The sequence below is a fragment of the Lygodium microphyllum genome, chromosome 8 (genome assembly GCF_053477565.2).
Source record: "Lygodium microphyllum isolate KBCC chromosome 8, Lygodium_microphyllum_v1.1.10, whole genome shotgun sequence".
Classification (NCBI taxonomy): Eukaryota; Viridiplantae; Streptophyta; class Polypodiopsida; order Schizaeales; family Lygodiaceae; genus Lygodium; species Lygodium microphyllum.
Window position 1 is genome coordinate 159,960,686 of NC_141142.1, and position 17,935 is coordinate 159,978,620.

The window sequence follows — 17,935 nt, forward strand, 5'->3', positions numbered from 1 at the left end:
TACTGGAGGTGCACTTCCAAGCCAGATCCGTCCTGGAAATATTGATGACAGACCAGCGAATGTAGTTCCATTGCCAGTTTTTAAGGGAGAGTACAATGAAGACCCCGATCTTCATATAGCAGAGTTTATGGTAGCGTGTGTGGCTAACAATGCCAGAACCCCTGAGCATTGGTTAGCAATATTCCCCGCCACTTTCAAGGGCGCGGCGTTTCAGTGGTATGAGAGACAAGCAGCAGGAACTTTTGGCACATGGGACGACCTAAAGTTGGCCTTCCTCACTAAATTCAGGCGTGAAGGTTTTGAAGAGCGGATGTGAGAGGAATTCATGAACCTAAGTCAGTCCTCTGGAGAAAGAGTAGAAGCCTATGTCTCACGAATGGAATCCATCCTGAAGAGATGGACTAACCATAATCTAGATGATGGCATTCAGAAGGGAGTGTTTCTCAGAGGATTACAACCAGAAGTCCGTAAGTTTGTGGAGCTACAAAGACCAACCACCCTGCAAGCTGCAACAGAAGGTGCAAGACTGTACGATGAAGTGGAAGCTCGATTAGCGATGAATTCGGGAAGAGGAGTCCTACCTCCTCTGATGCCAGGAATGATGTATCCACCAAATGCAGTTCCAGGGACTGTTCCCTACCCCTACCAACAGATGCCCCCGGTATCACAGTACAGTGCACCAAATCCACAGTGGCCACAATCCATGCCTCAAATGATGGCTCAACCACAACAACCATGGTCTCAACCAATTTCCTCAATGACAAGTCAGCAGCAACAGTGGAACCCTACCAACTGGAGCCAACAGCCAACAGTTCAAACAAGAGCTCTAAATCAGAACCAGAACAGAGACCCCTCTGTACCAGCCCAACCAATTTATGTAGTGATTACAGAAACTCCTCAAAACCCTCCTGCCAGTACGTCAGGAGGAGAAAGCTTGAAGGATTATTTATCTAACTCAGTTGCAAACATCAAAAAGGAGTTGATGGATGTGATTATAGAGCAACTACAGACGTTGAAGTGAATACTGCTAGCATATCCAACGTTGCAGGAGCAGGAAGAGATGTGATGCGGTCAAATACTTGGTGTGGTAAGTGTCATCAAGCAGGCCATTTAGCCACTGAATGTACACGGAAACCAACCATCCCTGGAGCCTTCTGTTCCTACTGTTTGCGGAAGAATCATACAGAGGACATTTGCTCTCTGAAGGAGATGCATGATAGGAGAAGAAAGGAAGAAGACGCAAGATTTAACTTACTGGAATCCAAAATGACAACACAAGATATTGGACCCAAGCCTAGAGAGTTTGGTCCTAATTTCGGACCTAGAAGATTTCCCTCTCAAAGTTACAGAGGAAGACAGTCTGGCGGTGGTCAGAGATCAGAAGTGGAGTGTTACAAATGCGGAGAAAAGGGACACATTTCACCAAATTGTCCAAATCCTTGAAGGTCAGTGGATTACAAGCCCTTATGCAGTCGATGCAAAGGAGAAGGCCACACTGCAAAAGACTGTCCAAGCCCAGCCCCAGTGAAAAACAGTGCTACTGATAGTCCGGCCAAGGCCCAAGAGCCCACCTCCAATTTAGTGGAATTGGAAGTTGCTGCCATCACGCGTGCAAAGCAGAAGGAACCGCCTACCCAGAAAGAAAATAACCCTCCTGCCAGAACAGTGAAGTTCAATCTTCCACCAGAAGAACAGAACAGAACAGAGCCTAACAGTGCCGTACAGAGCCCTACAGTGCCACAGAGAGTTACAGAGACAGTTACAGAGACAGGACCAGAGGTCCAGGATACAGAAGAGGAGGAAGTGCCACAAGTGGCAGAAGAAGTTCTTGTAATTCCTCTGATGGAAGAAAGAGGGAAAATGAAAATGGGTGTTGCTCCATTCCCTAATCGGTTAGATAAGCCAGTGGATCCTATTAAGGAATACGATCTGGTTAGAGATCTAGATACCTTTAAACCAAACCTCACATTCCGACAATTATTAATGTTGTCTCCCAGTTGCCGGAAAAGATTCAAAAGTATACTGACAAAAAGACGTGGTTTAAGGATTGCTCCCTCAATAGTGACAAAGTCCAACAAGGCTCCAGAGCCTGTAAAAGAAGTGGATGTGGCTAATGCTTTTCTAGATCCGGGTACTCCAGAGACTGGCGTATGGATAGAAGGCTGCTTCATTGCAAATGCATTGATTGATGGAGGCTCATCAGTGAACATTATGACGGATGTGACAATGAAGGATCTAGGCCTACAAGGTGTGCAACCCACCCAATGGCTCATCAGACTGGCGGATCAGAGTAGAATCAAGCCTTTGGGCATTCTTCCATATGTGAAGACTACAGTGGCTGGAAAAGATTATTGGCTGACCTATTTGGTGGTGAAGCCAAACTCTTATGGTACATCCTATCCCCTGTTACTGGGCAGACCATGGCTTTTTGAAGCCAGAGCAAGGACGGATTGGTTCAAAGGAACCTTGACCTTGGGTAGAGGACCCAATAAAGTGGTGATGAAACTGTATGGTTCTCAAAAAGGACATGGATCCACCTCCTTGGAATTATCTTCTGACTCCCCTAATGAGGTTACGGATGGAACATTAGCAGACGAAGATGCTGTCAAACAGTTCCTTCCCAAGAAAACAGTGGCACATTCCTTAACAGTGGATACTGTAAGTCGACTTCCAAAAGATGCAAAGCCATTATCAATGGGTGAATACTTCCTGCCTGAACCAGAAATGATTTCGAAAATCACTTCTGACAGTGAGATAGAAGCATGGATGTACTGCTCTCCCTGTTACGTGGCCACAGCAGAAGCAGAAGCAGAAGCAGAGACAGAGGCAGGAGAGGAACCAGAGAATCTATTCTTCTGTTACAGAGCTCCTACAGAAGCAGAAGCAGAAGCAGAAGCAGAGACAAAAGCAGACGCAGAGATAGAGACAGAGACAGAAGAGGATGGATATGATATGGACGAAGAAGATTATGAAAGTGAGCCAGAAGAATCTATCCCACCTGAAGAGGATACATTTGAGGAAGAAGTTCCAGAAGTATCAGAAGCCAATGAGCTCATGCTATGGGACAGCATGGTGATGGTACCATTTGGTCTGGCAAATGGATCTTCTCATATGCAAAACCTTTATAAGAATTGGATTAAGAAGAGCAAGCCGTCTTTTAAGTGTGGCTCCTGCCGTCCTAATCCATCCTTGCCAAAGAAAGATGATGATGATGCACCATGCCAACAAGCACCAGTCCCACCAACCCAACAGGCATCAGAGGGTCCCTGTTATGTGACGTTCCTGGATGTATCATCAGAAGATGAGTCTTCAAGCCAAGAGGTAATTAATTTTGAAACCAAACCCGAAACGGCTCTTATCCCATTCCAACATCTCAAGGAGCAACCTAAGTCTCCACCAAAAGAAGAAATGCGTTCTAGTGGGACATTCGAAGAGGACACCACTCCCTTGAAGGAGTCGGATCTCTACCCAGAAGCAGTCCACGGGACCTTCATCCGTGAAGTAGAAGGTGAAAGACAGTTAACCTTTGTGGATGCAGAAGGCACTGAACGCCACTTGAAGGTGGGTAGCAGTCTCCCAGAAGAGGAGTTGTCAACTTTGTACAACTTGTTGAAAGAGAATTTGGACGTGTTTGCATAGTCCTACAAAGACCTAAAGGGGATTGATCCCACAATATGTCAACATCATATTGACTTGGAGCCTGATGCCAAGCCAGTATGGCAACGACAGAGGCGAATGAACCCGAATTATTCCACATTCGTGAAAGCGGAGCTGTTGAAGCTTCTGGAAGCCGAGTTCATCTATCCAGTGGCAAATAGTGAATGGGTTTCACCCATCGTGGTTGTACCCAAGAAGAATGGCAAATTGCGAATATGTGTGGATTTCCGAAAGCTTAATTCCAAGACAAAGAAGGATCACTTTCCAATCCCTTTCACAGACCAACTGTTGGACACAGTGGCAGGACATGAACTTTATTCTCTTTTGGATGGATTCAACGGATACAACCAAGTCCAAATCGCAGAAGAAGACCAATCCAAAACAACCTTCACCACAGAATGGGGGACCTACGCTTACCGAGTGATGCCATTTGGGCTCTGCAATGCCCCTACTACTTTCCAACGAGTCATGATGGCCGCATTTCAAAATCATCTGCACGACTTTATTGAGGTATATTTGGATGACTTATGTGTCTATAGTTTGATCCGTGAACATTGGGAACACATGGAACAATACTTTGACCGATGCCGGGAGTATGGGATTTCCCTCAACCCCGACAAATGCATCTTTGGGGTCTCTTCTAGAGTTCTGTTGGGCCACATTGTCTCTGCACAAGGGATATCAACAGACCCTGCAAAGATCGAAAAGATCGCAGCTCTGGAAGCACCCACCAACCTCAAACAGTTGAGGGGATTCCTAGGCCATGTGGGTTACTACAGAAGGTTCATAGCCCATTTTGCAACAAAGGCAACTTCCTTGCACAAGCTTCTAAGGAAAGATGCAGAGTTTACTTGGACGGAAGAATGTGACAAAGCCTTCCACACTTTGAAGCAGTGTCTGATAGAGGCACCCATTTTGCAACCTCCTGATTGGATGAAAGAGTTCCATGTATACACTGATGCATCAATTGAAGGCTTAGGTGCTGTCCTCTGCCAAAAGGGCTCCTCAAAGTTGGATCAATCGATCTATTATGCAAGCCGAAAAGTCACTGATAGGGAACGGAACTATACAGTGACAGAGCTGGAGTGCTTGGCAATGGTGTTTGCCCTGGAGAAGTTTCGCCACTATCTCCTATCCACCCACTTTAAATTTTATGTGGATCATGAGGCCCTGTCCTTCTTGATGAACAAAGAAGATGTGAAAGGACGAATGATGAGATGGCTCCTTTTATTCCAGGAGTTTGACTTTGAGGTGATTACTAAGCCTGGTCGTTCCCATGTTCTGGCTGATCATCTGTTGCGTATCCCACAAACTGCAGATGAGGAGCAGGATGATCCAGACCTCCCTGATGCTTCCCTATTCTTGGTGGAAACTGTAACTCCCTAGTATGCAGACATTGCCAATCTGTTGGCAACCCAACAGTACCCTCCTGGTATTTCTAGTCGGGAAAGGAAGAAGCTCATGCTAGAATCAGCCCCCTACACCCTGCTAGGCGGTACACTGTACAAGAAAGGCAAAGATGAAGTACTCAGAAGATGTGTTGCAGGAGAAGAGATTGGGATTGTTCTGAAGGCTTGCCATGACGAGCCATGTGGAGGTCACTTTGCAGGAGAAACTACAGCCAGGAAGGCTCTGCTAGCAGGTTATTGGTGGCCTACCATTCACAAAGATTCCTATGATTACTGTAAAAGATGTGATGCTTGTCAAAGAATGGGAAAACCCACGAAGACAAGTGCCATGCCATTGCAACCTATCCTTCCTTTGAAGCCGTTTGAGAAGTGGGGCATTGACTTCGTAGGTCCGATCGATCCTCCTACCAGAAGGAAACAGAACCGATACATCCTCGTATGTACGGATTATGTCACAAAGTGGTGTGAAGCTAAAGCCCTAAAGCGGGACGATGGTAACAGCGTAGCCCTGTTCATGTACGAGAATATCATCACCCGTTTTGGCAGTCCCTTAGAGCTGGTAAGTGACAGAGGCACTCATTTCCTTAACAAAGTCATGGAAGAGTTGACAGAGTTGTATAAGATCCGCCATCGTAAGTCCACTCCCTATTACCCCAGAGCCAACGGCCAAGTCGAAGTCACCAATCGCATCCTCTGCTCGATCCTGACAAGAACAATCGCCGCACATCGTCGTGATTGGGATGATCGACTTACAGAGGCCCTCTGGGCGTACAGAACCTCCCATAAAGCAACAACAGGACAAACACCCTTCCAGCTGGTGTATGGTACAGAAGCTGTTTTCCCTGTTGAATTGGAACTACCCTCTTTGAGAGTGGCTATCAAAGAGCGTTTGGGGGACGATGATTCACTGCAACGCTGTCTCCTGCATTTGGAATGTTTGGACGAAATTCGCAGGATGGCTCTACAGTGCATGGAAGCCACGCAAGCTCGACGCAAGGCTTACCATGACAGCTTCATCAAGCACAAGGAGTTCAAAGAAGGTGATTTGTTCCTAGCCTATGATTCCCGTTTTGGCAAGTTTCCTGGCAAGCTTCAACAGCGGTGGATGGGCCCCTATAAGGTACTTGTAGTCAACCCTAATGGCTCTGTCCAAGTACAGACCGTGGATGCCTCTGATGATCCCTTTCTGATCAATGGATATCGCCTGAAGAAGTACTTCCCTCCTTAGGGATCTTGACAATTACGGACACTTGATCCTTTCCCTCGTTGGCGCGGCATTGTACTTCTTATGATGCTACTTCTGATAGTCGTTCTTCAATCACTTCTGATGAAGAGGGTGCAACCCTCTGTCCCCTCCAAACCCCCTTCCAGCCTTGATTTCTTATCCTCTATTTTCCATCAGCGACAGTGGCAAGGTGGGTTCTGACACATGATCTTTCCACCATTCCCTTGTTCAATTTTAAAAAAAAAACAAAACAAAATATATCGGTTATGGGAGAAAATGACTTAGGTCCCTGTCATGCCGACCTATTCTTCGAGAAAAGGTGGAAACACCTTCGGGAATAGGGAAAAAAAGAAAAGAAGAAAAAAAAAACAAGGAAAAAAAAAACAAAACAAATCTATTATGAGAGAAAAGGAAGCAATTCCCTGTCATAGCAGGCCTCATTCCAAGAAAAGGTGATAAACACCCTTGGGCGAGAAGCTGGCTGTGGAAAAGGTGGTAACACCCAGCAGTCCAGAAGTGGATTCATTAATTGATATTCCCAGGATCCAATTCCGAAGCTGCCTCCCTTGGTACGCTGTGTCCTGGGTCTCTTTGCAAAGTGACTACCTGTCCTCCAGCCGACGACATGTTCCTATCCAACACAATGTTCGATTTGATGGCTACCTCCCTGGGTACGCCTCTTCAACAATTGATGACGCGATCTTCATCGACAAACAATCGAGTGATGTGAGCTTTCATCCTAACCGGATGGGGAAGTGAGTAAGGTTACCCTCTGTAATTATCAACAGAGAGTGAGACAGAGGGTGGGGCGAGAGACCAATCTTTTCCCTTCAAATCAAATGAGAGGTGAGAAGTGTGAATGAAGTGTTGCACGCACGGGATGGGCCTCTCAATGCACAAAGCACGATTTGTTCTGTGCACTGCACCATAAGGCTCCCTTGCCTTCCTTCTTGCACCGTATGCCGGCACAGGGGGGGATGCACAGTTGCACCATCAAATGCGCACAAGGCATACAATCTTTGCACAAGTGACTGTGAGGATTACATCAATGGGTGTTAGGAAAAGGCTGCCCTCCTGTAACTATCAACAGAGCGTGAGACAGAGGGTGGGTTGAGTATGACTGGAATTTCTTCAATCAATTACCGAGAGGTGAGATTGAGGGACGTTATGACACTTGGAGTCAGGTATGTTCCCGTTTCCCTGTGCACCCACGAGATGGGTTTTTACCGTCATCACAAGACACATCACCCTGTTCTGTACACTGCACTGTAAGGCTCCCTTGCCTTCCTTCTTGCACTTATGCCAGACGGGTTAGACGCACTAATGCACCATCACCTGTGCACCCTGGCATACTCCCTTCTGCACCGTTTCCCCCTTGTCGATTCCTCAACCGGGTATGAGATATGGGCTTTAATCCTTATTCCTCGCGTGATATTAGTCATGGGGCGAGTGACTGTTCTTTCATTTCAATTGAGTGACTGTGAGTTGAGTGCAATATCCCTCATCATCGACAATGCATTTCCTGCGATTCCTTCCATCAGCTACCTCCCTGGGTGCTGCCGCGTGGTCCCTGCCATGACGAACGTGTGTCAAGACGATGCCTTGGTCCCTCCAGCGCCGACAACCACACTGGACGTGCCATTGATACTCAACCTTGATTCTTGACGAAACGGGCCAAGTTTTTCTAACCCTACACTTTGGTTTCTTCGTGCCGGTCATGTTTTAAGTGTGGGGACGCTAGTAGATGGTCTGTGGTGTGGTCCTAGGTCCCTGTTGCTCGGTTAACCCTATCCATTGAGGTCTTAAGTGTGGGGACGCGTCCCTGCGCGTCTATATTGCATATCTTCTGCATCTGCCTTAACCTGTTCATGCATGAATGCCATGACTTGCTTTTACCCTAATGGGATCCCTTCCCACCCATCCGGTTATTTTCCATCCACCCTTGGGGCTGTTCCCTTGCAGTTTTCCTTCATTCCCTGATTTTGAGGTCCTTCCATGTGAATGCACCCTACGTTCACTGAAGTCCAAATCCAACCTTATAGCCCTGTTCCTCCCTTTGAACTGATCATTTTTCCTTTTTACCTACCCCTGTTCCGGTGCACGGTTTTTGAGTTATTAATTTTTGAAGCATTTTCTGCAATTTAGCCGGTTTTCCATGTGAACGCGCTTTTCTTGCTTCGGAACCGTGATCTGACATCCTAGCCCTGACCACCACTTTTCCCCTGACATTTTTCCTTTTTATTCCGCATCAGTTCGATACATGGTTTGTCCGTTATTAATTTTCCGGGTTTTCACGATTTTTTCGTGTGTATTTTTGACATTTTTCCATGTGAACCTACCCTATTTGCATCGAAATTCCAATTTGATTTGACAGCCGTGTCCCCTGTACCTTCCCCCACCTTTTTCCTTTTTCCTCCACCCTTTTTCCACTTCCGGATTTTTACTTATTAATTTTTAAATGAGTTTTCGGGAGTATTTTTGGAGTTTTTTACATGTGAACCCCTCCTCCTTCCACCGGAACTGCGGTTTAACGTGATAACCCTGTGCCACCCCTTCCTGCAGACATTTTTCCTTCTTACTGCATGTCATTCCGGTGAACGGTTTGTCCGATATTAATTTCCGATCCCATTTTCGGGTTTTTTTTGGGTTTTTCCCATGTGAACGCATCTTATCTCAGTCGGAATTATGTTTTGAGGTGATAGGATTGTCGGGCACATCTTTCTACACAGTTTTCCTTTTTTGTGCACCTCATTCCAATGCACGGATTTTTCGCTATTAATTTTTACTTGCGTTTTTTGGTTCATTTTTTGTGTTTTTTACACGTGACCGCCCTTTAACCCTCCCGGAACCTCCTTCATATATTTTTCTTGTTTTCCCTCTATCGTCCTGCCCACTTTTTGTTTTTACACTATGTCGTTTTGACGTCCGGATTGGGAGTTATTAATTTTTCTTTATTTTTACGTTTTTTCTCGCGCCCGTTTTGCACGTGAACGCGCCCTTTTTCGATTTTACGAATCTCCACGCGCCTCGGTCGTGTCCGCATGACCCATATCGTCATCCCGGCGCCATTTCAATCCCGTCACGGTAAATTTTTTTACCCCGCCCCGCAGGTACGCGCCCTTGCCCCCCATCCCTTCCCCCCACCTGCCCACCCCATGGCCCCCCCATGGGCCCCCACCCCTTTCCCCTAACTGCCTACCCCTTCCCCCCAACCGCCCGTCTCTCTCCCCCTCTTTCTCTCTCTCTCTTTCTTTCTTTCTCTCTCTCTCTTTCTTTCTCTCTCTCCTCCTGCGTCCTCTACCTCCCTGCCACCTCCAGCGCCTCCCTCCCCTCCTTCTCCTTCTCCCAGCGCCTCCCTCCAGCGCCTCCCTCCCCTCCTTCTCCTTCTCCCAGCCTCCACGCCGTCGCCCCTCCCCTGCTTCGCCTACTCCCTACCCCCCCCGCCATTTCTTCCCCCCCGACGGCGTGCTCTTCCCCGCCCCCCCGGCGGCGTGCGCTCCCCCACCCTCGCGCTCTTCCCCGCCCTCCTGCTCCTCGCGCCCCCCCGGCGGCGTGCTCCTCCCCGTCCCTCCCCCGTCACCTTCTCCTTCCTCCCCTCAGCCGCCGCCTTTTCCCCTACCTCCCACCCTTCTGTCCTCCTCCCCTAGCCCGCTCCTCCCCCAGCCCGCCCCTCCCCCGCCGTTCTTCTCCCCTCCCCCCGCCGCAGGTTGCCGCGCCCGTGGAACTGCCGCGCCACGCAGGCCGTCGGGTCGCCGAATCGCCACCGTCAGCCGCCGGATCTGTCGCCGCCGTCGTCCGCCGCCAACCTCCACACCTTCTCTAACTACCTTGGGTTAGTTGGTCTAACCTAACTAACCCTAACTAGGACAACTAACCTTAATTAGTCTAAACCTAACTTAACCATAGCTAGGTTAGTTTTAATTACCCATAGTTAACCTAGTTAAACTACCCCAAGTTAATCTAGCTAACCTAGTTAACTAAATTTAGTTGACTAACCTAACTTAGTTGATTAACCTAACCTAGTTAACTCAACTTAGTTGACTAACCTAACTAAGTTGATTAACCTAACCTAGTTAACTCAACTTAGTTGACTAACCTAACTAAGTTGATTAACCTAACCTAGTTAACTAAACTTAGTTGACTAACTTAACTTAGTTGACTAACCTAAGCAACTTAGACTAACCTGACTTGACTTAGGTAGACTAACATGACTTACCCCACTAACCAGACTTAATTGACTTACGCCTAACTGACTTATTTGATTAATGTGATTTAGGTGACTTAATTACTCACTACATTAATTTTTCCATTTAAAAAAATTCAGAAAAATTTCTAAAAATTCATTTTGCCTTTTGCCAATTTTTGGGAATTTGTCTGTTGAAAATTGCCTACCCTAAAATTTCTGGAAATTAAATATTTCCTCATTTAACCTCCAAATTCCCCATAAATGTAGAAAATTCATTTAAAAATAGTAAAAAATTCTTTAAAAAATTCTACAAAATTCTAAAAAATTCCCCTCACCTCCCTTCATCATTTTTCCTTTATTCAAACATAAATAATCACAACTTAACACAAAAAAATAATAAAAAATAATAAATAAAAAATATATAAAATAAACAAATAAAAAATAAAAAATAAAAATCAAGATAAACAACCAACACAAACCCAATCCACACATCCGCTAAGGTGTTGTCATTGTTGTTTCATCAGTGATCTTTACTTTTCCTTTCCTGGATTCCCTTCTTTTGGTGGACTCTTCCGTGCGCATTTCTGCATTATATACACACCTCTTCCAGGTATTTATTTTATGTGCTTTATTTATTTTCATTTCCCCCTTAATCACAAATTAATTGTTAAAATGAACCCTTTAATTCACCCACAATTTCCACGCGCATTCGTGCTAAAACACACATACTTTTTAAATTAAATAAACCAGCCGTTCATTTAGCACGCGCTACGTGCGCTAAAGAGACACTTTAAATTTTAAATTAAATAAACCAGCCGTCACATGAGCACGCGCTGGCAAAAAGGCGCTCCACATCACTTTAATTTGTAATCAATGAATTGCATTTAGAGACCCAGTCGGGAATCGAAGTCCGGGAATCGAATAACTGCACCGTTTTAACCTAATAATTGGTAATTTAATAACTAATAAGGAACCGCCGTTTTCTTGTTAAGGTTTATCACCTAATAAAAATTCACCCATTTTTAATAATGGATTAAAATCAACCCTTCATTAAATTAATTCCCCCTTACTGCACTTAATTCTCTTTTTTTTAAATGAACCCGTTTCGTGGGATGGGTATGCGCCGTCATTAGAGTTATTTTCCATGGTCCAGTCTTGGTTTATCACAGATTTAGTTTTGATTTGTGTCGGATATGGTATAATTTTGGTTTCTTGTCTTTGTTACGGTTACGGGTACGGTATGCAGTTTTTTCTTTTATTGCCTGATACGGGGTTCAGGGTGTTTGTCTGATGCATCGCATGAAGCTTTCGATCGCATTTGTCTCAAGGTCATGTCTTTTTTTCTAGGATGTGGTTTGCTTGGGGTTAGTTGGTCGTGTCACGTTTTATTGGTAATTCTCTTATCCTTGGTTTTTGTCTGTTGCTTTGTAGGCATTCTCCTTGATTGTCTGTGTTTGTGGTGTGTGTGTAACCATCTGAATGGCGCCTTCTCATGCTCCTCCCCCTATCCAGTACGTCCCACTAGTTAGTAGGGATTACTCTTCCCTACTTACTTTTGAGCCCCTCACGAAGGCGGGACTTGCTGTTTTTGTGGCCACTCCTTTTCCATTACTTCCAGAGGATCCGTCGTTTTGTGATGAGTTCCTGGCCTCTTACAGCAAGAAGACAGGAGTAGTCCAAGGAATGTCTATGACATTGACATCTCGAGGCTTAGGGAAGGCTCTATCTCTTCCCTCCAAAGGAGAACCTTTTGTGACCACTCGTCAGCTCTTCTCTAATGAAGATATTCTCAAGTTGTTGCAGAAGCAGACAAGGGAAGTCCTTGATGTTAAGAATGTGATAAACTCTTCAGGAGTTTCTTTTTCTATGATTACTGATCCCGTATGGAAGACGATCTGTCAGTTCCTTCAGGACAGGTTTATGCCTGCCAAAACGCCATCCCACTATTTGTCCAAAGAGCTTTTCACAGCTTCCAGGATGGTGCTAAAAGGAGTTGCTATTGATTGGAGCACATACCTCCTTACTAAAATGGATCAGCATTTTGTTAAAGTCACCAGGGATAATGTTACCAATGTTACCTATGGATCATATTTGTCTGCCTTCTTGACCTATTCAGGTTTACAGAAGACTGTGCCTCCACCTCCTCCATCAGATCCAGTACCTCCTCCTCCACCTTCAGAAGAGTCAGCACCCATTGACATTGAGGATGATGATTCTCTGCCTCCCTTGGTCATACATCGCAAACGCTTGAAGAGGGTAGCGGATAAAGCCCTTGCTGTACTTCCCTCAGTACCTATCCCTGCTACTTCTGGCAGTGAACTCCCTGGGTATCTCACTTGCAATAACCTGTTCAGAGCACATCGAGAAGGATCCTTGGAGATCTTAGTTCCCTCCCTGAACAGTCTCGTCTCAGGAGATGCCATTCCTTTCCTCTGCAAGGATATTCAAAGTTCCATTGAGTTGTCAGTGACAGCCTGTGTTCAACAGCTGTACCCATCTTTCTATGAAGAGCTCATGCACTCCAAAGACCAGTTGCATAAGGCAACATCTGAGTTAGCTTCTGCTAAGGATACCCTAGCAGATTTATTTAAGCAAATGGAACAGCAAACCCAACTGGTTGCCATCCAAAGCGATGAGATTTCTTCATTGAAGACCCAGTTATTCGAGGCTCAGTCACAGGTTACTAACCTTTCAGCAGAGAAGGAGAGGATGTCCAGCGAAGCGAAAGAATTCCAAGTTCTCTTAGATGACAAGCTTTCAGCTTTACAGACTGCTAATGACACAGTGGCCAACCAAGCCTCCCAAATCCAGCAGTTGCAAGATCAGCTTGCAAAGTCCCGCTCTGTTCCTCCAAGCCCTCCCGTTCCATTAATTCCTTCTCTTTCACAGCAGGACTTGGCTGCCCTACAGAGACAGGCTATTTTGTGCCCTCTATTCCAAGATAAAGTGGAAAGATTGCAGTCCAGAATGGACTTGTTATGGTCTACCTTTGAACAGTTTCAGGACTATGTCTTACCAGACCATTCTTTCTTTGTCCACTACCACTTACAGAAGTTGGTTTTCTATATGAAGCTTTCCACGATGGATTTACCTTTTCCAGAGGATGGCTGGAGTGGGGCTTGGTCTGCTGAGTTGTTGACAGAGGTAGTCAGAATGGTCTTTGAAGATTCTGTCACGCCAGACACCATGTTGATGTCATACATGTATCTCCGAGGAGATTTGTTAATCCCAGATGAGGTAGATATGGCATGGTATGTGGGGGATGTGATCTTACAGGCTGTTCTATATGTCAATCATTTGGAGTTGCGCATAGCTGATATGTTTCAAAGTTATTCCTCCATAGTAGTTGATTGTCAGGATAATTCGTGGCATCCCATGATTGATTCGGTGGTCCTCAATCAAAGACAAAACACAGCTCCTACCTTTGTACAGAGTACTAACCAACTGAGGATGGATCTCTTAACCTATCTTTCCAAACATAATCCATTTGGTGCTACCTTCTTTGATGCCTATCATAGACGATCTCTCTTAGGACCTTCTGTTCCTACCCTCCTCTATTACCAACAATTGGCTCACCGCTATGCTATATATTTTTCCCTTTGTCAATCTAATTCCACAGTAATTTTACCACTTATTTTCCAACCTTCAAATTTCCCTCAAATTCCTATTTTCACTTACTGTTCCTTTATTGAGGATAGGGTATTTTCCCCTTCTCCACCCTGTCCTTCACCCCTCATTAATATACCCTCCACATTTCCTATTTATCAGTTAACACCGTTCCTTAGTGATTCCTTACAAATTTCTGCCACTCCTTCTTTAACCTTTTCTTCCTTTTATGATTTTTCCTATCCTTCCCTACATCCACTTTCCCTTATTCCATTACCCTCTCCTAACACTTCCATATCTCAACCACCTCAGTTGGTTAGTGACTGTGCCGGTTTTGATACTCAGATTTCCATAAGAAGGGGATGGAGTTCGGATGATTGCCTTACAGGACCGCAGATTAATTGGCCAGTAATTCCAAGAGAATGGACAGCTTCGAGTCAAGCTTATCAAAACTATGTTCATTTTGCCCAGCAATATTCACAGTCTGCAGATCCCTCAGTGAGATTAACTGCTCACTTTGCTTGGTACCTGGCGTATATGCATAGGCACTCTCATACTGATTCAAAGCCTATTCCAAAGTTGTGCATGAATGTCAATGTTAGCATTGATTCCCAACAGCTGGAGATACTGTATTTTCATGCCTTCTGTTTGCCTAGCAGATACTTGGTCCTGTTGGAAAGGATGTGCTGTCTCTAATTTTTCCAAAATCCTCCTAAAAACTTTGTAGATGAATCCTTATCTATGGATTGATTCCGACAACATCAATCTTTTAAGAGGGATCATCTTCATTGATACCTTTCCGATGTATGGTGGAAGCTTTTAATGAACAACTTTCTTTTTGAAGGAGTCATTCAGATGGTTGTCTTGTGTATTAGTGTTTGTGTTGTGAGTTCCTTTATGTCAAACGAACGTGGTGGTTTCCTATTGGATTTCGTGTACGAGCTATGTTTTGGAGATTTGTAGAGATGGGGTCGTGGTTGGAGAGTTGAAGCTGTTGCTGAAGAAGAAGAAGCAAACTCTTATATCCTTTACAAAATTTGTGGTGATTTTTAGTTTGATAAGAGGTGTTAATTTCAAAAGGGTTTTCCTTTCTTTGTATTTTTCTATCAGAAACAGGTTATAAGTTGGGGTCGTGATGGATGGATTTTTTTTTAGAAGATATTGAAGATCAAAGTTGAGCTTTTCCCTGAACTTGTATTCCCTTTTTCCTAGGTCGCGAGGACGCTTCCTTATTAAGTGTGGGGATATGTTGAGTGTTGAAATGACTTGTTTTTTTGGCTGATTTTTGTTATTTTTGAGAGCTGAATGGTTGATTTTATGGGATGATTGATTGATTTGGAAGTGGTTTGAGAGTGTTTTAGATGATATTGATTGTGTTTTGGAAGTTCATGATGTTTGTTGATGGTTCTGTGATGTTCTGATAGGTTCTGAATGGTTCTGTGTACCTTCTATTTTGTTCTGTTTTGGTCTGTTTTGTTCTGATTGTCTTCTGTGAAGAGGGATGGAGTATTGATTGATGAAGAATGAGATATTGTGAAAGCTTATTGAATGGTTTGTGAGAGTTTGGAATAGTTTGAGAATGAGTTATGAGGTTTTGGTGACCTTCTGTAACCTTCTGTAGGTCTTCTGTAGAGCTTCTGCTTCTGTTCTGTCTCTATTCTGTTCTGTACTGTAGCTGTTCTGTAGACTGTTCTGTATGCTTCTGTAAGTGTTCTGTGGAATGTATGTGTGACTTTGGGGAAAGTTTTCTAGCCTTGGAAAGAGGTGAATACAAGTGCAAAAGAGCTGAAAGAAGTGGAAGAAGTAGCTGTTGAAGACTCAAGAGAAGACTAGAGTGAAGTGACAGTAGTGAGCTATGAAAGGACACTGTAGTGGCTCTGGTGACCCTTCATATCAGACATACCTCTTGGGAGGGGTATCCACGACCTAAGCGTGATTATTGAGAGTGATTTTTGGGAGATTGTAGTAAGGATATAATGTATTATTGATAGAGTGAGAGAGAGAGAGAGTCAGAGATAGCCAATTCTACTAAAACAGAGTGATTGTATATGAGAGATTGAGAGAGAAGACTATGAAGATATTGAAGATGAATACTATGTGATGTATTTCCATTCAAAGATGGTGTATTTCTTTGCTTTCTTTGTTCCATTGATGGATTTTATGAAGATATTGAAGAATATGGTTGATTCTATTAAAAACCGTGGGAGATCTACATGATGCTGCATGAAGATTTGTTGTGCCTGGTGTTCTTCTCTTCATTGTGATCATATGAAACATGATAAACAAGCTTGTTGATGTTACAAGATAGATTTTCTTGCAAGAGAATTCCCTTTTCCTTGGTGTTCCTCTTGGGGCTCCAGGGGTGTAGAAGCAATGAAGACCATCTAACATGGCACATGGATAGAGAGAATTTCATAGCAGGAAACATACTATATAAAAAAGAGAGTAAGGAGATCAAGGGTGACACAATCATAGAGAATAGAAGAAGGGATCAAGTATCCAATGAAAATTAGGATTTGAAGGTTCAAGGGAACCCATGCTTGACTATTAGATCTTTAAGTGTCTCTCTAACCAGTAGCATTGGAAGTGCTATCTAGTAGTAGAGCTATCACTTATTTTATTCTTAGTCACAACATTTGGCAGTAGTACTGCCATTGTTCTTTGTATTCATTGGTTTTTTGGAGTTTATAAAAGTTCTATGATCCTTTACTAATGCTTGAGCATTGTGTCATTGCTAAGATAGTTGTATGGTTTTTAATTTAGCAATATACATTCATGATTGTTTTGTTGAGTGTATTTTTGTATTTGATCTCATTGTTGTGACTATGCTGAGCTCTACATTTCAAACACTGGCTATAGTGTAGAATGCCGGTGCCCACTTGTGTTAGCTTTGAATATGACCACACTCCACTTTGTGGTGGTACTACTTAGACCCGATTACACATGGCGACCACGATTATCATTCCTTTATCATTCCTTTACATGTGCTGAACTGAATGCATACACATTTACATAGTCCATTTGATGTAGTTTTAGCTCTAGGCCAAGCACGGTGGTCCCACTCTAAGAACCACCATATGATGCCATCCCCTAAGGTTTCTTTTATCCTCAATGATGATGTTTCCCAAGCACAAAAATCTACTCCGCTTGGTAATTATTAATGTTTTGAGAAGAAGGAGATGGAGACAGCTTCCTTCAGTTCATTCTCCATTATTTACACACAGTCACTCACAAGTCAACTGTATGTACAATCCACACTCAAAGATAAACTGACCTAAATCTAATCATGGTTAAGTGAGTGTGACTTAACCTTATTCACTAAGGTAAACAACTGACAAAAGACAAATGAGCTTGAGTCTCAACACTCCCCCTCAAGCTCAAGTAGGATATTTGACTCCAAGTAACTCTCTGAAATACACAAACTTATCTTTACCCAATGACTTGGTAAAGATATCTGTAACTTGGTCTTTTGTCCTCACGTGGACCAAATCAATGTCACCTGCAATCACTTTTTCCCTGATGAAGTGATAGTGTATCTCAATGTGCTTAGTCCTAACATGATAGACAGGATTACTGGCTAGGAGCACACTACTCATGTTGTCACAATAGAGTGTGACAGGCCTGACTTCCTGCATGCCTAAATCATCAAGAAGCTTCATGAGCCATGCTGCCTCACATGCAGCTAGTGCAGCACCTCTATACTCTGCCTCAGTACTAGAGAGTGCAACTGTAGGTTGCTTCTTACTACTCCAGCTGATCATACTACTACCAAGGGAAAACGCATACCCACTAGTAGATCTCCTGTCATAGGTACTTCCTACCCAGTCAGCATCTGTATATCCTGTAAGCTCC

At 44.1% G+C, this 17,935-nt stretch overlaps 1 non-coding gene across 1 annotated transcript; it reads left to right on the top strand.

Annotated features, from left to right (window-relative positions):
* The first annotated feature begins 15,210 nt into the window (after nucleotides 1–15,210).
* LOC148033068 (small nucleolar RNA SNORD36) lies at nucleotides 15,211–15,278 on the top strand. Its single transcript, XR_015691787.1, has one exon. It is a non-coding gene; the product is annotated as a small nucleolar RNA SNORD36 (small nucleolar RNA).
* Nucleotides 15,279–17,935: the final 2,657 nt, after the last annotated feature.